Source organism: Pocillopora verrucosa, chromosome 5 (assembly GCF_036669915.1).
Source record: "Pocillopora verrucosa isolate sample1 chromosome 5, ASM3666991v2, whole genome shotgun sequence".
Lineage (NCBI taxonomy): Eukaryota > Metazoa > Cnidaria > Anthozoa > Scleractinia > Pocilloporidae > Pocillopora > Pocillopora verrucosa.
In genome coordinates this window covers 18,567,031-18,591,926 of record NC_089316.1, presented here as the reverse complement: position 1 = coordinate 18,591,926, position 24,896 = coordinate 18,567,031, and the positions used below count along the sequence as shown (strand labels likewise).

Sequence of the window (24,896 nt, the reverse complement as noted above, 5' to 3'; positions counted from 1 at the left end):
AAAATACAAGAGTAGGAGGAGAGCCATCCACACACAGTCTACCAACTTCCTCACCTGCATGGGCGCTCCTTCCTGGTGATAGATAGAGCCCTGAGAGGTCTCCTTCTCAAAATAGGATTCCTCCCTCCCCACAGTCCCCACAACATTGCAGTGGTGATGAAAGCAATGGGGAACCCTTGCATATGTTGGACACCAGCCCTGTCACAATCCGAAGGAGGCCAAACAGACGGCTACAGTCACTGTGGGACTAAATTAATGCCTAAGTGTTCTTTATTTACATAACTTGTATGTTTTGCCTTCTGTTTTTAATTCAGTTCATTTGACAGAATGGCAAGGTGGTTTATGGGTATTAGGGTGAATGGTTCCTTTTTAACCCTAACTCACAAAATGTTTTTTTTTTTTGCATATTGCATTAGCTGGTTTCACAAATTGAAAAATTAACAAATGATGCCACTTTCTCTCTCTCTCTCTCTCATCTTGATTGGAACATAATCTGCCAGCTATTGCAAACAGTTCAAAAATCTGTGGGAAGAATCCTTAAATAACATAGAATTTTGTGGCGATCAACTCCATTTATTGTTGAAGTAATATTTGATGTACTGAAGACCTTTGTAAAGAATGCTACAGTTTTGGATATGCCACAGTTAATTTGATTGGAATGATTTCAAACAAGCTTCTTGAATTATTGTACTCTTCAAACAACTTTTATGTTAAAGAATTGGCTTTAAAAAGGCACTATTCAGCTCAGTAAATAACCAGGGCTCACTAAGTTGTTAACATGGTATGACTTGCTTAGAATTTATTGTTGTTTTTAATAAAATTTTATTACTCTCTAATATTAGAGTATAGACATTTCTTTTTGTTATTCTTGTCTTCATATCTGACTGATGGAAAAATGTCTTTTTATCATAGTAAAATTATTGTCGTGGTGTAATGATTTATGTAAATATTGAAAATGTTGCTTTCATCCATGTCAAGCATTAAGCACTTTTAGCTTAGTATATTTAATTATTACACACAATCTAAATTTTTTCCCTTTTTGTGCATAATGTTAGACTTAGTTGTTAGTCATCACATGATGAAATAGATTCTGTAAATTGGCCATTTTGAGTATTAGTTATTAGATATTAAAATAATTTATTGCTTTATGGCGTAAAGGTTCTGAGAAAAATACACTAGTAAGAGGGTGCAGAATTATCGGGAGAATTCGTTGCTTTTTCCAAGAACACCTGATAGTATGTAGTGTGGATCAAGAATGCCGAGTGAAATTTCTCGTAGCGTGGAATATCAAAATCTAGAATACGAATCTATTCTTCAAGTATCGAGAAATTTCGGGTTCTTGAATATCAAGCCATTCTCATAGTAACGTGGAAAACCGGCTTCTAGAATACAGACCGATTCGTCTTGAATACTACGCGATTCTCGTATCACCGTGGAAAATCGGGTTCTAGAGCACAGATCGATTCGTCTGGTACCGTAGAATTTCGGGACAAGAATACTTAGTGAAACTGTTCTCACGGTGGAAAAGACAATTTTTAGAAAGACACGAAAGAAAGACATAATTTGACTGACCGTGCGCTCGTATACGGTACGCCATTATTTGCGGCAAATCTGAAAGTATAAGGAAATTTCCAGGTCTCCACAGGCCGCGTTTCAATGACGTATCCTGACATCGGATTTTCCATGCGACGGGTTAAGTCCGAATTGGAACGAAGAAAGTTCCTGACACTCGGTGGACACATCGCATGTCTTGGAACACTGTACGTCCGGATATGTCCGTGTTCTCGAAGAATACGGGTCTGTATCGTGTGGTTTCAGCACCGCGATACGCCCTATCTCACACAGTGTTGGTATTAGCCATACCCAGCTACCGAAACGTACTCGTAGTATTTACGAAAAGCTAAACGTAACGATCGGTACTCCTGTCTAATTCCCTGCTTTTAGTTTATCTAATCGAATATCCATCGCGGGGAATTATGATTTTCACAAGTCTCGTTATCATTGTGTTGATCGTTTTATAATGGTCGCAATAATGTATCACATCACATCCGACAAACTCTGTAGCCTCATGCAATGCACGTATATGGCGACGAACGAAATTACGAATCTCGCCGCTACCGTCACACCGCCGATGAATTGTTAAACCGTTTGTATTTTTGAACGCAGCGCTGGTGGTTATTATTGCACGTTATTGTTCGCCTAGCTATCACATTGTAAAAATATACCGATCGAGAAGTTGACATCCTCCAGGTGTAGCGTCAAACTTTTTTGTGAACGCACGAGGAGATAATATCGAGCGGTGAAGGCCGTCCAAACTAAGAAATCTGGGTAATTTAGTGTTAACAACTGGGTTGAAAACGTAAATTAGCCACCGTAAAGGGTAAAAAAGCTGACGTTTCGAGCGTTAGCCCCATCGCTCTGACGAAGGGCTAACGCTCGAAACGCCAGCTTTTTTACCCTTTACAGTGGCTAATTTACGTTTTCAACCCAGTTGTTAACACTAAATTACCTGCTATACTCTCCCACCGACGCAGCACCACAGTTTCTTTAGAAACTTACCCCTTTATAAGAAATCTGGGGGCATGCTCTTACAGAACATTTTTAAATCTAGGGTTTCGGAAATGCCATTTTCTGCGGTTTTTTTGTTTTTTTTTGCAATTTAGGCAAATAAATTAAAATGATTTTGTTGGTGTTTTAGTTTCCCCACCTCCGTTATTATCGGTAAATAAGGCACAATTTTACGGCTTGCTGCGGAAAATATTACATACATTTGTACACCGGTATCATGCAGCTATGTGGCACCGTTCGAAAAGGCCACTTCTGGGCATGTTTAAAAACTAACTTCCCGTATGGAAACCCAGACTGGGCCGCAAACCAGTCGTAACACGAGAAAATTGTCCTTACTCTTTTCTGCCAACGTCTGTCTATTCCACACATTCTTAATTATTAGTTCATTATTTTTCCCTTTCATACTTCTTTTGGTATCTTAATTAACTACCCTACCCCCCACCCTCATGAAAACAAATTAACGTCGCCTGACTCATGAAGTGGTCTACACTTCATATCAGTTCGTATGGTAAAGCCTCATGTATTATAACAATAGGTGATTGGAAGATACAGAGGGAGTAGAGAGGAATTTTTAAAGTGTTCAGTGGACTGTTTTCAATGCTTCGAATAGAAAACCCTCAAAGTCATTTTGTTCTACAATATAGCTCGTTTTCTTATTGCAACTACAAAGGAGGCATTGCTTTATTGACGCTTACAGTCTGTTTACAAGTATTTTCTGTGTTTCTTGACCTTCCTTAACTGGTGTAACGTACTAAATGATGTGATTTAATTAATTTTTTGTTAGGCGGTTGAACAACAATCAGTTGAAGGGATTACCATCAGACATTTTTAGCAAAAACACCTTGTTATCGCACTTGTAAGTTTATACTCTTCTTTATCTATTTAAAAGACGCTTTAAATCCAAATCTGCTGAACAGACAAATAATGCTTCATCTCTATATGACCGATATGTCCTCTTTCCTCTAATGCTGATGCACAGTACCCTTAGATCCACCTCTCCCTTATTTTGACCTCTACTCTATGTGCTACTTCTCGTTTCCCCAAATGATAATTTTTCTTCATAAAATGACCAGCCCTAGAAATAAACCTCTTTAGCTGTGTGGTCACGTAGTTAGAAATGGGTAAACAAGGATTCGAAATGGGTGCTCAAGTATGTACCGCAGACGACATTTTATGAACGAAACTCTTTCTTCTCTCGCCGAAATTTCCATATTCACGAACAAATCAGCTCTCCATTCACCGCGATAATATACAAATGGGGGACTATTGAAGTGGAGTCTTTTGAAAACAATAATTTGGATTGATAAAACAAACTTACGAGCACACGATCTTGAAAGCTTACTTGAAAAAACATATGAAGCCGGTACAAAAGGGAGGCAAATATCTTACAAAAAGGAGGCTCAAGGATTTTGTGACTTAAGCTTAGAATGAAACCATTTTCTGTCCATAACTATAAAGTTAGTTTTGTTTGACGTAAATATATTCGTACACTTTTGTTACCTAATCAACAGCCGATCAAAGTTCTCAAACTACTGAATGAACGGAAGTTTGAAATTTCTCTAAAAATTCAACAAATTGAGAGAGCCTACACAATCCAAATTATCATATGTCGACGAGGAACCGCAAAGTGATCCCAAAGTGATTTATAAATCTCATGTCTAGCGTTCGGTGATCCTTAACGCTGGTCTCAGAATACAGAGCCATGGACGTTGACACAAAATTGAGGTCGACTGCCGGTCACGGTTCCCAAATAACTACATGACTTGCATTTGGAAATTAACCGAAAATTTAAGGAAACTGAGAAAGCCCATACATTCCGAACGATTATATGTTGAATAGAAGCTCCTGCGCTCTCTCGAAGACATTTATAAATCTCATTTCTAGCGTTCGGTTTCTCTGACTCAGAATGCACGCACTAAGAAATTCAGTGATACTGCGCGGGATGTTTTGTATGCGTTTTAATCGCAAAAAAAGAAAAAGAAAGAAAGAAAATAGAAGAAAAGGAATGAAAATTAAATCGGTTGTGAATATATGGAACTCATATATTTGAACTGCGGTTAAAGACGTGAATATGAAAGCGATCTTGGCAGTAATGAACACTTCTTAAGTTCAGGGTTTATTTGGAACCAACACAGTGACCAGCTCCCACTTGGCTTGTTAGCTCAGTTGATAGAGCACTGCACCGGTATCGCAGAGGTCATGGGTTCAAATCCCGTACTGGCCTTCTTTTCACTCCTACTTAAGTACTGTTTATTACTGCGAAGATCGCTTTCATATTCAAGAATTACATTGAAACAGATTGGTAGGGGTACCAATTGTTCTAGTTTAAGTCTTTCCTCTTTAGAAATTCTTCATAGCCTACAGCTATTCAGCAAAGTGGAGGTAACTAGCGGCACCCAGAAATTTGTTAGCAATCATAAAATAGAAATTTTGATAGTGATTTGTAATAGGAAACAACACCAGGCATTGGGAAAACGCTTTTCTCCCTGATGATATCCATTATTTTCCGGCGCTTAAATTAAGGTCGTTTCCGTTGTGTCCTTTTTCCAAGCCTTTTGGGTGTAAAATATTTTTCAAATTTGTTAGGGGTGGCAGGAATATTTAGTGGATGAGGAGTGTGTACAGCATTGAATCAAAGAAATTGTTTCTTTTTCGAGAGATTTTCAGGTTACAAATGTAAAGAATGTAAAGAAAGTTTTATGTGGTAATATAAAATGGAATATGAAAGTAGCCGCATACAAAAACCTTTAACAAAAACTTTTCTCTGAACTCCGTTGTGAACGATTTTGCATTGGCGATTTTCCCCAACAAATTGAACTTGGCTACTTAAACAAGCCTTTCACGTGAAACGTGAAGAAAGGAAGCAAATGCCTTGGATAAAATACAATGCAAATCCACGACCGAAAGGCACAAAAATAAAAATAAAGAATATATAGTCTTGAGCGTGACAAAGGATCGTGGTATCCCAACTTTCAATGATTTGCGGAGCTAAAACATGTTCAATTTTTCCCTTAGTTTTAGCTTTGCCCTACCACCGAAACATACTCGTAGTATATACGAAACCATTGAGATAATATAGCACAAAGAGGTGATTTTAATGGCTATTACCCTGCAACGGCTAAAAGCGCAAATCTCGCGTGCGTTGCTCCAGGATAGCTAAGCATCGCTTTTCCGTCGTTTATAAACCACTTTGGATGTTGAGAGAACGCGAAAAAAATTTAGAAACAATAACGTGTTAGTGAAGAATTCTTCATGATAGTCTGTACGGAAAGCTTTTAAAGTTAGCAAGCATAGAAAGCAGCTTTAATTACTTGCGGAAGTGTTTTTATTTTGAAAAATAAATTCAGTTATAGGATTTTAACTGGTGGAGTTTATTTTCATTGTGAGGATTTAACTTTTAATTATTTAATAACATTACTAGACCACATCACGTCTGAAAGCGAAGAAATCGAAAGACAACAACATCGAGCCGTGTTTCGTGTGTACTGATTCAAGCGTCGTCCAACTATTTTGTTTACTCGCGATACACTATTTTCCTGTAACAAAATTTGCTTAAGTCGTCTCAGCTTGAATTAAAATTGCCATGGAGTCGTTGTTAAAATTTACAAAAGTGTTTGGAATGCCTAAACTTGGCAAAAACTATCAGGTGAAAGTTGAAATCGCGGACAGCAAACGGAATTGCCAAAAATCTTGAGTGCACATCTACTTTCGAAGGGTTTTTTTTTCATATATCAAGTAGATAAGATTCTCAGAAATATCTAAAGGAAAATGCATTTAGTTTTCCGGTGCAATTTTCCCTGAGCTTGGCGAGTGGCTTGGGAAGCTTTATTGGAGAGTTTCTGAAGGTCTTTCACTTTAAAATGCCTAAAACAGAGCAATCGGTGACATTGATATTGTTAGAAAAGTTAAATTTTTGTGGTTGTTTTTGGCGTTCAAAGTGTTCTCCTCGTTTTTTTCAAACCAAAAGCTATTAGCAAATTAAACTTTAGGAATTCGCCAGTAGTAGCACCATTTGACAGCAGGACGGGAAGATATTTCAGATTTATTTGATTTTACATGGAAATTACAGTAGATTTTTGATTAATCAGAGCGCGCGTTTTATCTAAGTTATGTTATGACATGGCGCATTGGGCGCTCTGACATTGCTACCAATACTTTATTGGTGGAGGTGACAAAGTCAAGAAGACGCAAAAACTAAACTAAGCAAAACGACAATCACCAACAAAGACTAGCAGGTGATAACGTGTTCCAAATTAATAACAATTGTGTTCATTTAGTCTCTTCAACACCCGTCTTTAGATTGACACGAAGCATCAAAAACCTGGGTTTAAGCCAAACGTAACGTTCGGTATTCCTGTCTAATTCCTTGCTTTTAGTTTATCTAATCAAATATCCACCCCGGGGGAATTATAATATTAAAAAGTCTCGTTGTCATTGTGATATTGGCTTTCTAAGGGTCGTACTAATACATTACATTCGACAAACCTTGTTGCTTCATGCAATGCACGTATGTAGCGACGAACGAAATTACGAATTACGCCGTTACCGTCACACCGCCGATAAATTGTTGATAAGTCTGTATTTTTAAGCGTAGTGCTGGTGGGTATTATTGCACGTTATTGTTCGCCGAGTAATCACTTTGTAAAATTATTCCGATTTCTTCGAGAAGTTGAAGCGCGAGATTTTTAAGGTGAACGCACGAGAAGATAATTTCGAGCGCTAAATACCGTCTAAACCAAGGGGTCTGGAGGCAGAAAATGTTTGCATGAAGGGTCTCGAAAATGCAATTTTCTGCGTTTTCTGCAGGAAAATCTAGGTTAATAAATACGAATAAAAATGCACTTGTTCGTGGTCTAGTTTCCCCACCTCTAGTGCTATCAGTAAGGCACAAGTTTACGGCTGGCTGCAGACAGTGTTACATACATTTGTAGACCGGTATCCTGCAGCTGTGTAATTATCTTATTTTTTAGCAAAAGACATTTGCAGAAACGAGTTATTTTATGGACTGAATTTTTATTGCCACATCGAAAAAACCGATCAGTTTTCAAGTGCAATTTAACGCGGAATTCCCCCGTCAGGTAATGAATTTTCCTTGAATCACAAAATTGAATGAAAATAAGAAAAAACGAAAACAGTTATAATCTTGTTTGTTTTTATCCTGGGTGCGCGCGCCAGAAAGCCATTTCAAAGTCAACTTTTCGAACTTTCATTGCGTCAGCGAATAGGAAGCATGGTCAGTCGTACACGTTTGAATCTTCGACGACTTTATTTTTCCCTGTCCTTGTTTTTACATTTATTTTCAAACTTTTTACACAACTTCACACTATATTAAGGATAATAGATGTATTTCACTGAGTTTACAAGCCGTTTATCTTTAAAATATTTTTTCAAATTTCCAAATTATTTGCTCGAGAAGGAAAACAATTTACACCTTTTACCTCTTTGGTGGCAAAACTGAAAGAAATAAAGTGTCCAAGCCAAAGCACTGAAAGTTTAAAATCGCGATGAAAGGTATTTATTTCTTCTTCTGTATATATGACAATCGACCCTGGCCCGTTTTCAACTCGCAATTCCACGCTAAATACTTCGCTTCGTTGACCAATCAGAATGCGATATTTTATTCAATTATGCGATTCTGAGACTGATCAATGGAGCTTTTAATGTCATTTGAGCCGAATCGCTTTGTGCGCTGAAGAATTTTGCCTGCTACTCTTCGCGAGACACTTACAAATTTGTACACAGTTTATGTCACTTCATTCATGACCAATAGTGTAACCAAATTCGATAGGTATCCGATTTGATGATAACGAATGCTGTTTTATCAGCCTGAGAATAAACCTACATTTTCTCGCTCATGAAAGTATCTTTAACGCATCGGTGGAAGTTAAATAGGAACTGGTCTTAAAACTGGATGATAAACGGTTATAAACAAAATACGAGTGTGTTTTTTTTTAATTTCTGCTCCCGCTTTCCGCCCTCAAATAGATCCCTCTCCTGCCCTCTGCTCTCCCGGGCTCCCTCCCCCGTGTCCCCCCTGTTCCACTTGTCTCCCTCCACTAAGGCCAAAAACCTAAGTAAAAACTGACAACCTCACAGATAAAGGTCTTACCTCAGTGGCACAGTTCGAAGAGGCCGCCTCTGCGCATGTTCAAAAATTAAATTTCCCTTATGGAAACTCAGATTGTGCCGAGTGTCGAACAGTCGTAACACCAGAAAATTTTCCCTACTACAAATGTTACAAATGTTAATCTGAAAAAATGATTGAGAGGCCAGGAGGGAGTACTAATCCAATTGACCAGTTCTTTCTAAATCCAGACCCAACATTCGAGCGTCTCTGAATCATCTTACCTCAAGCTCAGTGGAGTAACAAAATACCACTGGTAAACACCTCAATATATCACGGTGGTAGATGACTCACTAGCTCCTGCGGATTTGAAAAGTTTTTTATAGAGATATCCAGGTCTCTATAACCGTAATTGAATTTAACCACTGCTGGTTATATTTCTAATAAAGTAGATATAGGAATACGGGCAATATGAGACCTGTGAGGAAACCTCATTTCTTGAAAAATGATATTCCATGCTGGAATATATCTAAGCAGATCAAGAAACTTCCTAAATTATGGTTGCGCTCGATCAGCTTTATTTGAACTAAACCAACTGCACCCAGAAATTTGTTAGCGGTGATAAAATAACAATTCTGATAATAATTTGTGAGGGGAAACAAAACCAGGCAAAGAGAAAAAGTTTTTCTCACTGCTGATATCCATTATTTTCGAGCGCTTAAATTATGGTTGCTTCCAAGGTGTCCTTTTTTCCAAACCTTTTGGGGGAAAATATTTTAAAATTTGTGAGGGGTGGCAGGAATATTCAGTGAATGAGAGGAGTGTAAAACATTGGACCAAAGAAATTGTTTCTTTTTTTAACTTATTTTGTTTACTCGTGCTACACTCTTTTCCTTTCACAAAATTTATTTAAGTTGTGTCAGCTTGTATTAAAATGGCCGTGGAGTTGTCGTTCAAATTTACAAAAGTGTTTAGAAAACTTAAACTTGGCAAAATTATCAAGTGAAAGTTTAAATCGCGGACAGCAAAAAGAATTGCCACAGATCTTGCATTCGAAAGGTTTTTTTTTTAAACTTAGAGTGAAGATTCTCAGAAATGTCTAAAGGAAAATGCATTTAGTTTGTCGGTACAATTTTCTTGAGGCAAGAACATACCAAGTTTTTCCTTTCTTGGCGGGTAGTTTGGACAGCTCTATTCGAGAGTGTCTAAAGGTCTTTGACTCTAAAATAGCTAAAAGCGGAGCAATCTTGCTGTAAAACTGAATTTAAAATTAAGTGATCCCGAATTATAAATCTCTTGTCTAGCACTCGGTCATGTTTAACGCAGGTCTCAGTCATCCGCGGTCTAAATAAAAAAACGAAGCTGTTACACACATGAACTTGGAACTTTTTTGTTCTGTACAAGAGCCTTAGTTGCTGATTTTAGCAAATCTCCAAAGTAATAAACGACATAAGGAAAAAAAAGCTACGATTTTCCCATCGATTTTTCGCTTAAATGCATCTCTCTAAATGTGAAATTTTCCATTCCTACGAAAAATCTCGAAAGTTTCTGTAAATTTTACAGAATGTGTTTAAAGTGCTTAAACTTGCCAAAAACTATCAAGCGAAGGTTGAAATCGCGGACAGCAAACGGAATTGCCATAAATTTTGAGTAACGAAGGTAACAAAAGTCACAAAGACGCGAAAACTAAATGTAAAAGCATCTAAAACCCGGGTTTAACTTGCAAGCTGCGGCAAAACGTATTTTGCCATTGAGAAATCAAATACGAAAGCCAAACGTAACGTTCGGTACTCCTGTCTAATTCCCTGCTTTTAGTTTATCTAATTAAATATCCACCGCGGGGAAACTATGATATTTAAAAGTCTCGTTGTCAGTGCTTTCTAAGGGTCGTACTAATACATTACATCCGACAAACCTTGTGGCCTCCTGCAATGCACTTAAGAAGCAACAAACGAAATTACGAATTACGCCGGTACCGTCACACCGCTGATGAATTGTTGATAAGTTTGTATTTTTAAGCGTAGTGCTGGTGGGTATTATTGCACGTTATTGTTCGCCTAGTTGTCACATTGTAAAATTAATCCGATTTGTTCGAGAAGTTGAATCGTGAGATTTTTAAGGTGAACCCACGAGAAGACAATTTCGAGCGCTGAAGACGATCTAAACTAAGGGGTCTGAGGGCAGAAAATGTTTACATCTTGGGTGTCGGAAGTGCCATTTCCTGCGTTTTTTTGTAGGAAAATTTAGGTAAATAAATACGAAGGAAAATGCACTTGCTCCGCGATTCGTGCGATATCGGTTTTCAAGCGTAATTTAACGCGGAATTCCCTCGAAAGGTAATGAATGAAAATAAGAAAAAAAGAAAACAGTTATAATCTTGTTTGTTTTTATCCTGGGCGCGTGCCCCAGAAAGCCATTTCAAAGTCAACTATTCGAACTGTCATTGCGTTAGCGAATAGGAAGCATGGTCAGTCATACACGGTTGAATCTTCGACGACTTTATTTGTACCTTGTGCTTGTTTTTACATTTGTTTTCAACCTTTTAAACAAGCTTCATACTATATCAAGGATAATAGATGTATTTCACTGAGTTTACAAGCCGTCTATCTTAATCATCTTTGTTCAAATTTTCCAAATCATTTGCTCGAGAAGGAAAATAATTTACACGTTTTACCTTTTTGGTGGCAAAACTGAAAGAAATGAGGCTCAAGTAAAAGCACTGAAAGTTTAACGTTGAAAGATATTTATTTTTTCTTCCGTATATATGACTATCGACCCTGGCACTTCCTCTGTTGTCGCTTCTTTGTCTTGTTTGGTTGAACTTTTGCTTGCCATTTTCTGGGCTGTTTTCACAGGATTTTCTCGCTTTTATGCCTCTCCAAGAATTTGTAGTTCATTTCGAAACAGGAAAGAACCTATGGCTCACTTTCAAAACGCTTTTTTTTGTTTTTGGCTCTTCGATAGGTGAGAATGGTTTTGAAAATACTTTTAGAACTTTGCTAACAGATGCTAACAAACTATTTCTCCAAGCAAAAGGACACTAATCCGGAGGTTAAAGTTTGCGAAACAAAACGTTGCGGAACATGCTCCTGTTTAAAACAGGGTAAAGAACTCACCTTCTCCGCCACGAATGAAACTTTCGAGCGTCTCCGAATCATCTTACCTCGAGCTTAATGGACTAACAAAATACTTCTGGTAAACACCTCAATGTAGGGCGAGCTCCTGCGGAATTGTAAAGTTTTTATACAGATATCCGGGTCCCTACAACCGTAATTCAATTTAACCGCTACTGGTTATATTTCTAATAAAGTGGATGTAGGCGTGATACGGGCAACATAAAACCTGGGAAAAAACCTCATTTCTCCAAAACTGATATTCTATACTGGAATATATTTAAAACAGATCACAAAACTTAATTGCGGTCATACTCGATAAGGTGCATTTAAACTAACGGCACTTAGAAATTTGTTGGCGATCATGAAATAAAAATCCTGATAATGATTTGTGATAGGGAACAAAACCAGGTAATGGGACAGGGCTTTTCTCCCTGCTGATATCCATTATTTTCGAGCGCTTAAAGTAGGGTTGTTGCCATTATGTCCTTTTTCCAAGCCTTTTGGCCATGTTTCCGTTAAACGTCGACTCCCGTGCGACATTTTCGTGTCAAAACAGCTTTATACTTCAACTGAGGTTTGTCTACATTTGCCTTCAATGATTGCGGAGCCACTGGAACTTGTTTTCCCCTTGGTTTTAACCTTACCCGACTACCGAAACGTACTCGTAGTATATAGAAAATCAGTGACATAAGACAGCACAAGGAGATGACTTTAACTAGTATTACCCTGCAACGATTACAAGCGCAAATCTCGCGTCTCTCTTTGCTCCGGGAGGCGAAAAGCTAAACAATAAACCATACCTTTTTATCGATTTACCGTCGTATACAAACCACTTGGGATGTTTAGAGAACACGAAAAAAAGTTTGTAAACGACGACTTTCTACTGAATAATACTTCAATTTGGAAGGAGAAAAAAAAAATCATGAAAATCCACCTCTGTGCACGTTCAAAGACTTAAGTTTCTCGTATGGAAACCTAGACTAGGCAGCGCGTCAAACAGTCATAACACAGGGAATTTTCCTCATACTACCCTGCCAAGATCTGTCTATTCCAGACATTCTGTATCATTAGTTCAGTGTTTTTTACTTTGGAACTTCTTTTAGTATCTTTACCTACCCTACCCCCACCATACAACAAATCAATATCGCTTGGCTTATGATGTGGTCTACACTACATGTCAGTTTGTATCGTAAAGCCTTATGTATTACGACAATGGGTGATGAGAGGAGAGGCAGGGAGAAGAGAGGAATTTTAAAGTGTTCAGTTGTTTTCAATGCCTCCAATGAAAAAAAAAAATTCCTCAATATCGTTTTGTTCCACGAAATAGCTCGTTATCTTGCCGAACACTTGAAAATGGAAATTTTAACAAATTGCTTGGCTCACGGAAACTCGTTCGCGAGATCGATTAGAAAAATTTCAAAAATTCCAAAAAATACGAAAAATGTCTAAGCTAATTCAAACGCGTTCTCCCTTTATTTCATATTGTAAGGAAGAACCCGCTCAAGAAACCCAAACATCATGTTGTTTCCCATAACGACATTGAAATCCTTTCTGCTGAAAATTATAGATTGACGAATGGCCAAGTCATCTATGGATGTCTTCAAAGACAACTACGCATGATGACTAAATAATGGAGTTGACAGATTTACCTGAAAATATAAATACGTTGCAGTATCAGCAACCTGGGTTCTTATCAAAAACATTTCTAGCCACTTAAAGATGTTGATGGTAATAATAATACGTTTATATCAGCAATACGGCCAGACACTTGTTACACGTACTAACTTTCGTCATTCATTGACAGATACTTGGGCAACAACCAGTTGGAGAATTTGCCAAAAGACATGTTTATGAACAATACCAATCTAAGAGTGCTGTAAGTGAAGAGTGTAGACTATTCTTTCTAATTTTAATCATGCAGGCCATGTAAAGAGACGATGAGGAGAAATTACGGGGATAATTGTAACAGTTACAACATTGCAATGATCAGACATATTCACAAAAGTCACAAAGTGTATTATTGTTTTAAAAAATATCAATAGCTAGGGCCAGGCTTGTTAGTCATCAATCAGACAAACTTTATGATGTATCCACCCAGTTCATTAGTTCTCAGCCTAACTTGCCTCCGAGCATTAGGGTGGAAGGAAGAGGCGGGGAGGAAGGTTGGGTAGCCACTGGATCGAGGGTAATAAATCTTCCATGCCAGGAGAAGGAAGTTCGTACACACGCGCTTCATTCCAAATCTTGGATAAGTTCGTTACGGAAAATAAACGAGGGAAATGAATTGAAATGAAGTTTTCTTTGTTTACATTCTTTAAGAAGTGATACAAACCCTCAAATGCGTCAAAGATTTGCCTCGTGTTAAGATAAGAATATAATAACACAAAAAAAGCTCTTTACTTTTTAAATATAGACTGATTGACGGAATCCGAGTAATTTGGTTCGAATGTTGCTAGAACAATGAAGCATAAAAAAATGATATTAGCCCTTTTTTTTTCTTTTTTTGCCGCAAATACTTTCATTTATTTTTTTGGTGCTTCAGCTTGGCAGCTCAATTTAAAGAAAATGAATTAGAATATGGGAAAATGCTGACACACTTCGGCGTTTGATTCTTTGTGATTTAAGTAATGACGATTTTTTTATATTTTTAATGACCTCGGTATTTAGCGCTCAGTATTAAGTATTTCAGTAACTTATAAGTTATTGTAAACGTAGTACTTAAGTGCAAGACCACATAAGCACCAGCTTTAACAAATATTGTGTTGAAATAAAGCGGATGTGGGTATAAAAACAAGAGTCACAAAGATTTTGTCGTTTGAGACTTAGACGGAAGACATTGAATTTGGAGAAAATTAGTTTGATGATATCACAAGATATTACTCAGTTATTAGGTCAGGTGACATGTCTAGAGAAAAATATTAATAAATAACGAAACAAGGCTTTGTTGCAAAGTAGATTGTTAATGAAAAATTGTCAGAAGATGAAATGAGCTCCTTCGCGTGTGGATAATATAAATCCCGGTTATTTAGACAAGAGAAAAAGAAATAGAAATCTCTTGTCTCTTGTTGTTAATTCAAGACCTTTAAAGGGAGCATGGCCAAAAGAGTCGGGGGTAAAGTGGGGCGGGAGCCCAATAACTATTTATGACAGAATGAAAAAATTATTGAAACATGAAGCAACAGGATAAATCACGGAAATCAATAACACTTCAATTATACTAAGACAAACTATGCGCGAGATTGCTAAAATCAGCAAATATGGCTTTTGCACGGCACAAAGCATTCATCAGTCTATAATTTGATTGCTTGTCATCATCATTGCTCATTTTAGGGGATTTTAAAGTCACACGCTGCGTGTGGGTTGACATTTGTTTCAATTTCCAGCGTGCTACAACTTCGGCTTCTACAGACGAGAAAGTGTGCACTCTCGCTTGAGAGCAAATATCAATAGCTCTATTAAACTAAAAACTATGCTACTATCTCGAAAATAAAATTGAAACAGTGTTGTCGTTGTCACTTACCGCCATTGAACATTTCCATGCAGAACTCCGCAAAACTAACATCTGTTGCGTGACCCGAAGGCTGATTACTACATGTAAATCTACATCTCTCTCGATCGAGTGTTGCCGGAGTTTAATTGCATGACTTGTAAAATTTATTAAGAATGAACCAGTAGAAATTGCGAATTTCTCGGGCGGAATTGCTTTTTATTTCTCAGCTGATGTTATCGCAAACACAGTTTTTTGGAGTCACGAAACAAAAAAACTTATCGGACCCAGTTTCATGTTCTAATGGAAATAAATAGCAAATAAAAACACATTCTCTTCAGAAAGTTATAAACAACAGGGGTTCTTTGAAATAAATAGTCATAGAAAAGGTTTCAGTTCTGGTCATTCTGGTCAATATTGACTTTTCATAGCCTACTTCCAAATCTGAGGGAACGCGCTGAGGGAAGTAAAATAACATACATATGCAAGAAAGAGAATAAAAATAAAGATAAAGAAAAAGGAGAAAACATAGGAACCTGTGTTGCAATGTGCAGATATCTTTCGAGTCAGACCTACACACCTTGGCCCGACACCACGCGAAAAAAACTAGAAAGGGTGCTGTATACCAACTGGCTCGCACGTGCACGCAGGAAAGGCCAGGGCAATCAGTGAAAATAATAGCAAATGCAGACGATATTTGCAGTAAAAAACAGGCAAATAAGATAACAGAAAGATTAAGAACTTTCTAGAAGTGTTTTCTTGTAAAAAAAAAAAAATTTTTGCTACTCATGAAAGGTCAAGCAGTCACGCTACAAATACTATTTCTGCGTGGAATTTTTTGATGGTGGAAGGTGGAAAAACATTTTTCAGTCTTATTTTCTAGAAACATGGCGTAGTTAATGAATTTTATGGGGCTACTGATATTTCCTTTCAAATGAGGGGGCCGATTTTCCCGTCATCCGCGGTCTAAAAAAACCAAGTTGTTAGACACATGAGCTTGGACGTCAACAAGCACGCGACATGTGACTTTAAAATCTCCTTTCCTGTTACAGTTTCCTTATTGTGAACTGCGCAATAATGGTAATAATTAATCAAATTACAGACTTATGAATGTTTTGTTCTGTAAAAGAGCCTTAGTTGCTGATTTTTGCAAATCTCCAAATTAATAAAAAGAAAATATGTACATAAGAAAAAAAAGCTACGATTTTCCCATCGATTTTTCGCTTACATGCATCTCTCTAAATGTGAAATTTTCCATTCCTACGAAAAATCTCGAAAGTTTTTTACATTTTTTAGCTTTCTTTGATCAATTCTCTTGTATGAAGAGCTAAAAAATGTAGGTTCATTTAGTCAAGTGACCGGCTAGAGCCAGAATTGCGTGACAGGTGTATTTGTCAAATACTTGTCACAGTCGCAGATTTTAAAAGGCATCCAAGAGAAAAATGCGATAGTTCCCAATATTTTTTTCATGGTTTTCAGAGATGAGATGATGGATTATAAAAGGAAATTAAGATTAGTGTTACAGCTTTCTGGCAAGGGGAGATAGTTGACCTCAAATTTGTCAAATATTTGGATGAATCGAAACGTCTAAAAACGCAGTCGTTTATTTGCCTCTGTTAATTGACAAGACGTAAATTAAATTGACTGATACTTACGTCACACATTAACTAAGGATGTAATAATACAGTGTACAGATTCCCAGAGTAATTGGTTAAATACCATCGCAGTGAAAGCTTCATATACTCTATATCCTCCCGGAAAAAAACCAAAACAGAAACTACTTTGTCTTTTGAGTTTTGGGGTAGACCCTTTAAACTGGCAAAGTTTTATTGAAATCGGTGAGATAGCATGTAGCACAACTGCCCTGTGCTCTCGTAAACACAATCTCAAGAACAAAAATTGTCATCCCAAAAAAATTTTTTATACTATCAAGGCGTCATGTTTTCCCTTAAGCTTGGAATCCCTTGCGACGTTTTCGCGTCAAACAGCTTTATACTTTAACTTTATCTACATTCACGTTTGAATCTTATATATTTCGAACATTCGATCTTGTCAATTTCTCATCGCGAAACCTGATAAAAAGGAAACAAAGTCTTCGGTTAAAATCAAAGCAAATCCCGTACCAGATAGGCAGAAACATGTCTGAAAATACACAAAATATAGTCTTGTGCGTGACAAAGGGTCATGGTTTGCCCAACCTTCAATGATTTGCGAAGTTGGAACAGTTTTTTTTCCTTGGTTTTCGCCATACCCATATCAGATAGTGGCTTAAAAAATATCTGCGTATATTATTTCCGGCGCTGAGCTACAAAGACGCCATTGTGGCTGCAAACTCCACTCGCTTAAATGTGAGAAGAGACGAACTCTGCAAGAAAGTTTGGGACGGTATCTGTGTGCCTGGGTCACGGCTGTACCACCTTATTCCACCAAAGCGCGCCGATTGCCACGTTTATGAGTTGCGCAACAAAAACCATGTATCACTCTTTAAATGCCGGACCGAAAGATTTAAAAAATCTTTCTTTCCAACAATGGCGTCTAACGCCCAGTTCTTGTAGTCAAGCAAACCTAAGCGTTTTTCATTGGTATATAACTACTGACTCTTGTAATTCCCAGTCCCCTTAGACTCTTAATTTTAAAGTCAAATGTAAGATTTTCGTATTTTTTAAATATTTAAAGTATACTTGTAAATTCACATGTATTTCACCACTGGGGTGCTATTTTTGAATACTTTTAATAAACCCTTCTATTATTATTATTATTACCCTATTACCGGAACGTACTCGTAGTATGTACGAAAACATCGAGATGATATAGCACAAAGAGTTAATTTTAACTCCTATTAGCCTGAAACTATTACAAGTGCAAATCTCACGTGCGTTGCTCCGGCATAGCTAAGCAATGAAGCACACTTTTTTATCGGTTTACCGTCATGTATAGCTACTCGCGATGTTGAGAGAACGTGAAAAAATCTTTTAAACAATGAGGTGCTTCCATGGAGTCGTCGTTAAATTTTACAGAAAGTGTTTAGAGTGGTTAAACTTGCCAAAAACTATCAAGTGAAGGTTGAAATCGCGGACAGGGAACGGAATTTCCATAAATTTTGAGTAACAAAGGTAACAAAAGTCACAAAGACGCGAAAACTAAATGTAAAAGCATCTAAAACCCGGGTTTAACTTGCGAGCTGCGGCAAAACGCATTATGCCATTGCGAAATCAAATACGAAAGCCAAACTAATCTAATTAAATATCCATCGTGGGGAATTATGGTATTCAAAAACCTTGTTGTTATCGTGATAGTGGCTTAAATAGGGTCGTAATAATATATCACATACGACAAACCTTATGGCCTCGTGCAATGCACGTATAGACCAAAGAACGAAATTACGAATTACGCCGGTACCGTCACACCGCCGATGAATTGTTAATACGTTTGTATTTTTGAGTGCTGGTGGATATAATTGTATGTTATTGTTCGCCTAGTTATTACATTGTAAAACTATTCCAATTTCTTCGAGAAGTTGACATCTTCCAGGTGTAGCGTGAGATTTTTAAGGGGAACGCATGAGAAGATAGTATCGAGCGCTGCAGACCATCCAGCGTTAGTGGTCAGGGGGCATGCTCTTACCATAAACCACTTTTGGCAATAGCATAATCAAATGACATTAATTGCAAATTGACCGAATTGTGACAGTACATAAAAATCTAAATACAATATTCTTATTAATCTAACATGTCATGTTGTGATCACTGATTTATTTCAGTCTGTAACCAAAATAATTGCTGTTGTCAACCAATTCAGCTTATCATGATCCAACTTAGGAAAATGTTTCAGAATGTAAATATCTAGAAATGAAAATGTATCTTGAGACTCAATCATGTACAGATGTTAATTGAGAAAGTACCAACACCAAATCCACTTTCTGCAATCTGTTTTCCTTTCCATAAATTAAAGCTCCATAATGCTAGACTCTAACTGAGTTTGGTAATGGTATTATTTCATGAACTTTTTCTGATGGCGCAGAAGTGGAACTTGATATTTAAAAGACACAGCTAGACTGGAATCTTCCCACTGGCACATAAAAGGCATGTTCTGGAATAACTGACTCGAAATGATTCGCCCAAATCTCTACAGGTTTTGAATACCTGTTACACTGAGGATGCCTAGCATACCATTCAACTAATGCTAGAAGGTGGGTGATCTTTTGAGATTTTCCATTCTCCATTTTGATAACCACATCATGTTGCAGAAAGCCCCTAATGATAGCAGGTCTACTAGAGTCATCAAAGGCTGTTGGTTACAAGCTGAGTCTGCTGCACAATGGTATCCTTTGTATAAAAGGTGCTTGAACTTATCACAGAAGCTGGAAACATGGATGATTCTACCACCAGCATACATGGCCTCGTAAGTCTTCTGTAGTCTCCTCACATCATCACTTTCAATTGCATCCCCTTTTGATTGGTGGTAGTGGTACTTGAGTCTCAGTTTTACTAAGGTTAACATTCACTGGACTGCCAGTTTCAGATTCAACCCTGTTGCAGAACTGCTGGACACGGACACTTGCTTCTAGTAAAGTGCCCTTTTGCTTGCCTGCACAATCCATAAGTTGCTGGAACTCTTCCATGCCTCCTGAAAATATAATTTGAACTCCTAGGGATAATAAAATGAAAACCAGTTAACATATGGTTCATAATGTATTCTGATACATCTAGGCATTATGCAAAGGCTTACACAAAGCAACATGCCACAAACAGGGTATCAGGCCTCTGGCAGGTGCAAGGTTAAAATTAAAGTCCACCATAAAATTTTGATAATAATAAAAAGTTATGTGATATTTTGGTGGACTTATTATTATTTGTTTTTAATTTGACAGTCAGTCGTTTGGTCAGTCGGTCATTCAGGTCTGGTCAAAAGCTAATGAGTTTTGCTACTACACTGTATAAGTGCTTTGTTGCCACAGACCTAATGGCCTGTCTGCTTTAAACTTTTATATTTATGTAACATGTGTACATGTACATATATGTTTGAAAATGGAGGTTTGAGTGTTCACATAATTTTTTTTTTCAAAGGATATGGCGTGACTGCATTCTATCAAAATGTCAAGAAAGGAAAGACCAGTTTGAAAGAATTAATTTTCATTTTTTTAAATTAATTAGAGAAGAGTTTAATACCTACCAATATTAACATTGTTTGTATGGTAATCTCCCATAATTCCATTGTACCTCTCAAATGAGAAGCACCAAATAGAGAAAACAGGTCCATAATCAAGTATGCAATCCTTAAAATGGCCATGAAGATGCATGTTTGGTGTGCACTTCTCCTTCCCGCAGAGGGCTTCTAAACATTACACAAAATCGCATCAGCTTGTGGTCAGCTTCCATACAATCCTCCTTGGTGATAACTTTTCTGCAAAGCAGTTGACAGGCATGTACAAATGCTGTCCACATTCCATAATGTCCACTGGGTATTACTCCCTTTAAAGCAAAAAAGGAGTAAATACATACCCAGTTCTTCCACTGGTCACCAGTGAATCCCTTAAATCCTTCAGATGGTGGCTTAACAAGACTGACACGTTTCTGTTCTCTCTCCAAGTCAGATTCACTCAAAATTCCCATTTCAGTCCAAGTCTTAAGAACATGTTTGGCACTCCCAAGAGGCAAGTTATGCATGGGATCAATCAGTGCAAATCTTATAGCATCATAGTATGGAAGCTGGAACAGGACAGAGTGATGTGCTCCACTTGAAGAGGCAAATTTTTGGGCATCACTTGGTGTTTTAGCTTGGCAAACTTTCTCTGCATATGCTCGATGGTCTTCATTAGATTGCTGTTCCCAGCTTTCTCTATCAAATTCTGAGAAATCAGGTTTATCACCAAATGATGCTCTTGGAAATTTTTTAAAGCATTTGCTGCATCCTGAAAATATAGTAAAACACCATATAAACAATGATGCCAGTGCAACAAGCATGTATTTACACACAGAACAAACATATACCTGCCAACCTTTTTTTGAGCCAAGGGTGCGAGATTTTTATCCTACAAGTGCCAGGATTTTTGATAGAGAACCTGATCATATGTGGAGATAATCCAAAGACTTCGAATGCAGTCCCAAACAATTCTAAACTTCCTAACACATGAAAACACAACCTCCTCTCTAGCACTTCCCTTCTAAAAGTCAGAGGATGTATTAGCTCAAACTTTTCTGCTAGGTGTGAGGAATTGGTCAGCTGGTGAGGGCTGACTTGGGATCGAAGTTTTTTGATTCCCAAGACATGCGAGTTGGTAGGTATACATACATGTACACAAATACAAAAAAAAAAATAACCAAGGAGTTATTATTAAAATTGTATAAAACACTCTAGTTATAGTGCATCTTTGAGCACTCACCTTTCTTTGCAGTATGGCCAATAAAACCTCCACATTTCGAAGTTGCTGGTATATCACTTGACAAAGCTAAGATAGCAGCTCAGAACATCTCCCCAGTTCCAGAAATGTTTGTGTCTAAGATAACTCCATCCCACAAGTCAATAAGGTCATCTACTAATGGCTGCAGGAAGGGATTGATATAATGCTTAGGATCCTTTGGCCCAGGAATTATTCCAACTACAATAAGATTTTCAGGTTTGAAGCGTTCCTTTTTTGGAAGGTTCATTACAACCATGTAAATGACACAAATGGATTTTGAACCATGAAGAGTGGACTGAAGCCAGTCAATGTTCAACATAAGAGCAAAGTTATTGGTATAGCAAGATAGGGCTCTCCATCCACATACTGAAACTCTTTCCAAACTCTTCCTCCAAAACAGTCTCCAAGAACATTGTTTGACAGCTGAGTGGAACAATTTCTCCACTTTTCACAGTTTTCCATGAAGTTTGGCTTGTTAATAAGGTCTTGTAATGAATCAGTAACCTTTTTAAAGCAGTAAACCTGCCTAGGATACAAGAATGTCTTTCCTGCTCTTAACCTCATAACTTTCATCAGAACGGAACCACATGGCCTCCTTCGGGCTTGGTGTGGGTGGCGTGGATAACTTACATGACTGCATTTTGCTGATACAACCTCACCATTTGGCCTTTGGCAAACACATTCATCAAAATTATAGAGTTTTACACTTAAGGCAAACTACATTTTTAATAAAATTGTCCTTCTGAAGGCCAAGATTTTTTTGAATCATGTACAATGTTTCTGGGATGATCTTGGCAAAGTTAATAAGAACTTCTGCTTGCATCATCTTCCCAATACCAGATAAGAACAGCTTGAAAAACTTTAGGAGTAAAACAATAGCCCTGTCTGCAATTTTGAACATTGCCTGCCACAGAAGTAAGAATAAAAGCAAAGTCTCAGTTTTGTGCAATCACTTCCTGGTTCCTTCTGTTTACCACATTTTTTTTGCACTGTTTTCCATTTCATGAGAATACCCAAAGCTCTGCGTATTGTTCTCTACATCATCCTCCTGAAATTAAATAACAGTACATCAGAAACAATAGCAATAAATAGTACTCAAGGTTCAGTATACATGTACGTCATTCTGCATGTATTTACATCACTTGTGAATAAATTGAATATCAAAATATTTCACTAAAAGAAATTTTACACATAAAATTATTATTATTAAAAAGGTCAATTTGCATCAAGCTGTTTACATATAACATTGTAAAGCAACAGACTGTGTTTTTCCAGATCTGAATGTCATTTTCCGCAGAGAACTGAAATACTGTACATTTAATTGATTGGTGGACCTTATGTTGATACATAGGAAAAAGTCAGAAAAATCCTGGCCCTGCCCCAACAAAGTTTTGAATGCAATTACATAAACACAGCCCATAACAGACAGCCTGGACAGAGCTGTAAAAGTACTGTGGATGTGGCATTGTCATTAGGGGCTGTAACCCGTAATACCTGTTACAGCCGAGCTTAATTGATATTACAGGTGATAGTTACTATTTAAAAAACTGTTGGTAATGCTCTCAGATGTTCCAGCAGAGATCTTTGACTCTTGTCTTTGCTGTAAAATTTTGGTTTGTGTTCAGGAGATATGTCTTAGCACTCTTACCAGTCGGTCTTTGGCGAAGGTTTAAAGCGTGCAAGTTCTACCTAAGTCTTTATAAACTGTTATCACGTTTGTCATAAAAGTATTCTGAGATCATTGTCATATGACCCATTCATGTGTGTATTTGACCTTTAGAATTAGCAAGCCATAGTTGACAGTAACACAAAGGTTGAGGATAAAAAGAAAATATTATATACAATACTTCTTCTGCATCTTTTCGTTTCCTTTTCTCTCCAGCTGTTCTATCTATGCCGTACTGGCAATTGAACACTTTCCTTCACTAAATTAGGAAAGGCACACCAGTAAAAAACGAATTTTTGCTCTTAAATATCTCATGCATCTTCCCAGAGTATTTTGTGACTTCTGTCCGAGGAAGGAGGTGTAAGCATTAAGATAACCCGAATGATTCCACAATTGTGGTATCATCCAAGCCATGCCAGAGGACTTGAACTAGATAAAGTGGTGAGAATGCACAATAGCGATAGCAAAGCTTTGTAATGCCAAAGAGCTATATCAATACATATATATACACACCAGTGTTCCCGAAACCTTTGTCAGCTTTACAGAAAGAAAACTTCGTCGTCAATCCTGTTTCAAATTCCGCAATAAGCTTATGCGCCTCATCAACAGAATTAACGTATCCTAAATTATCCGCATGTCTACCATCAAGCAAGGGTTCGCGCTTTAAAATTCTAGCCATGCTGTTTCTGTTTGTGAAGCAAGAATCATGGGATTTACAGCTTTGGATGTTCGGCTACATCACTCGCGGATTTCCGAGAATCTTCGGTTATGTTTTGCAAGTCATTAAATATTCCATCTCAGTCCCTCTCGACCGAGGTGGTTTTGGTGGATGGAATCTAATGCTGACCCGCTCGACCAGTGGACGCGTCACATAATCTTCGCTGGACGGTTTTAGTTTTGACATCGATGTGGCTGCATCTTTCTTCCGGAGTGGTAATACCAGTACCACTTTGCGTCGACGACCATTCGGCTCAAGCTCATCAACCGGCGCCCAATCAAGCGCAGTTCCATCCCATCCAGAACCTTTACGAGAAGATTCTATTAGAAATCGGGAGAACCTGCTGGTCTCAAACCGAGAAATTCGACAGTTGTTCGACACAATCAAAGAACTAGGGGATAAAGTAAAGCGGCAAAATGCCAAACTAGACAGTTTGAGCGTGGAACTGGAAAACGCTTGTAAAGAAGAGGCTGAGGTGAAGACCGAACTACAGACTGTACGACACAAGCTCGATCGCTAACCTCAGTCGACCGAGAAGGAGAATATCCACCGAGGGCCTGTTCTAAAGCAACTAAAGGTTTGTGCAATTTTTTGTTCCAACACTGTAGCAATAGGCGTTTCCTTTTAAGCTTCGATTCTGTTATGGGAAGTATTTCAAGCTTGTGGGACAGTATTCCCTTCTTTGTGATGTTAATACCGCATGTCATATGGCTTGTTTGAAACTAAGCCGAGAATATTAAATACTCGGGGGGCGGCCTCAAAGATTGCTCCAGTGTATGAAGTTTTGAGAATGTCAGACATCATTTGCCAATAGTGCCTGAAAATCAACTTCTGCAATTTAGTTTTAAAGCTACTGGAAAAGGTTACTGCACATAGT

General features: G+C 37.7%; 1 long non-coding RNA gene and 2 pseudogenes across 1 annotated transcript in view; 1 reads left to right on the top strand and 2 right to left on the bottom strand.

Moving 5' to 3' along the window:
- The window catches only part of LOC136281022 (uncharacterized), a 214,887-nt pseudogene that overhangs the window by 5,714 nt on the left and 184,277 nt on the right, over window positions 1–24,896 (bottom strand).
- The window catches only part of LOC131786467 (uncharacterized), a 30,645-nt gene that overhangs the window by 1,948 nt on the left and 3,801 nt on the right, over window positions 1–24,896 (top strand). The gene's annotated exons all lie outside the window — the stretch shown is intronic.
- On the bottom strand, window positions 18,111–24,092 carry LOC131794128 (uncharacterized; annotated as a pseudogene).